The following is a 2,341-nucleotide window of genomic DNA, read 5'->3' as shown; positions in this document are numbered from 1 at the left end:
ACCACATTAGATAGTTATTCCCCTCATTAACCAGATAAATTCTTATTTGACAGATAAACATTAAGGGTAATTTTCCAGCTTTGCCATTCTAGTTGGGACCCTCACCTGCTAATATATGCTCAAATTATTTTTATGCTCGGTGGTGGGGCCCCCCATCTGGGAGTGCAAAGTTGGAAAATTTACCCCCATTGCGTATGTCGTCTATCCATTTGTTTCTTGGTTAAAAGTAATCAGTAAGCTCCAATAGTAAACACATCTCACCAATGTTAGGACCCATAAAACAATTAAAGCCTTATATTGATGTACATGTGGAGTAGGAGGATAATCTAAATTAAATAGTGTCTAGACTGATAGTTCCACATAATCTGTTTTTGTAGGGTTACAGTGGTCAGTGGTAAACCAATCTCCGTATGTGTTTTCCTGATATCGGTATCTTAAACTCTGCAATTAAAGGTTGTTGTCCAAAGCATTACATTGATGAAAGCTATAAATAGCAATCAATAGTTTAATTGCTTGCATCAATGTGCTAAATTTCACCTTTCGGTAATCCTTTTAATGTATTTTGCTTTGCATTTACTTTGATCAATTTTAACATGTCTGACTTGATTCTAAACAAATTTTAACTTTTTAAATAACATCTTTAATTAGTTTGTTGCCCAGCTTCAATTACTGTTAATGTTTGGTGCCTGTTCTAGTTTTTGCATCAAAGAGGGTGTGATAATTTAAACTTTCTATCATACAGAATTAAATGAAAGATACGATTGATTAATACAACAACTTGTATTTATATAGCACATTTAACAGAATGAAACGTCCCAAGGTGCTTCACAAGAGAATTATGAGACAAAAAAGTTTGATACCGAGCCACATAAGGAGAAATTAGCGCAGGTGACCAAAAGCTTGGTCAAAGAGGTAGGTTTTAAGGAGAGTCTTGGAAGGAGGAAAGAGAGGTAGAGAGGCGGAGAGGTTTAGGTAGGAAATTCCAGAGTTTAGGCAACAGAAGGCACGGCCACCGATAGTTGAGCAATTATAATCAGGGATGCTCAAGAGGGCAGAATTAGAGGAGTGCGAACATCTTGGGGGAATTTGGGGCTGGAGGAGATTACACAGATAGGGAGGGGCGAGGCCATGGAGGGATTTGAAAACAAGGATGAGAATTTTGAAATTGAGGCGTTGCTTAACCAGGAGCCAATACAGGTACATATCATGGGTATAATAGGTTCTGCAAACAGGAAATCAGAGCTATTTAAAGTTTATTCCAAAGAGAGATTAGTATGAAAATCTTGAAGTTACATCAGTAGGGCTCACAGTATGAAACAAACACCACAAATGTTATATTATACAGGAGCAAGCTTGGACATTCTGTTGGTGAAAGAGAGATGTTTAGTTTAACTATATCCTATTTTAGCAGCTAGCAAGTCAACAAATCCCAAAAGCATCAGTGGGCATTCTAAATGACAACTAGCTGTTACTTAAAGGTAACTTTAAACAACAAAAACCTGCATTTATATCGTGCCTTTAACATAGAAACACATCGTAAGGCATTTCACAGAAGCAGAATCAACCAAAAATGGATGCTGAGCCAAAGAAGGAGATATTAGGAAGGGTGACTAAAAGCTTGGACAAAGAGATGGGTTTTAAGGTGATTCTTAAAGGAAGAGATGAGGTTGGAAAAGTGAAGAGATTCAGTGAGGGAATTCTAAAGTGCAGCTTATAAGGCTGAAGGTACGACCACCAAGGGAATGGGGGATACAGAAGAGGCCAGTGTTGGAGGAATGTAGAGTTCTCAGATGGTTGTAGGACTGGGAGCGGTGAGAGTTAGGGAGGAGCGAAGCCATGAAGAGAGTTAACCATAAGTTGAAATTTGAGGCATTGGAGGACCAGGAGCCAATATAGATCAGTGAGCACAAGGGTGAAAGGTGAACGGGCTTTGATGTATGATAGGATCCTGGCAGCACAGTTTTGAATCAGCTGAAAGTTATGGAGGGTGGAAGATGAGAGGGCAGCCAGAACACTATTAGAATACTCAAGTTTAAAGGTGACAAAGGCATGCATGACAGCAGCAGTGTCAGATGAACTGAGGCAGGGGTGGAGGCAGGCAATGTTACAGAGGTGGAAGTAGGTGGTCTTTATAATGGAGAGGATATGGGGTCAGAAGCTCAGCTTGGGGTCCAATAGGATGCTGAGGTTGCAAACAGACTAGTTCAACATGAGACAGTAGCTGAGCAGGAGTAGGATGGAATTGGGGGCAAGGGTCAAAGACGATGGCCTCAGTCTTCCCAAAGTTGAACTGGAGGAAATTGTGACAAGCAGTCAGACAACACAGAGGCAGTAGAGAGGC

The sequence above is a fragment of the Pristiophorus japonicus genome, chromosome 2, assembly GCF_044704955.1.
Source record: "Pristiophorus japonicus isolate sPriJap1 chromosome 2, sPriJap1.hap1, whole genome shotgun sequence".
Lineage (NCBI taxonomy): Eukaryota > Metazoa > Chordata > Chondrichthyes > Pristiophoridae > Pristiophorus > Pristiophorus japonicus.
The sequence above is the reverse complement of the archived record's forward strand: the minus strand, read 5'-3'. Positions refer to the sequence as shown.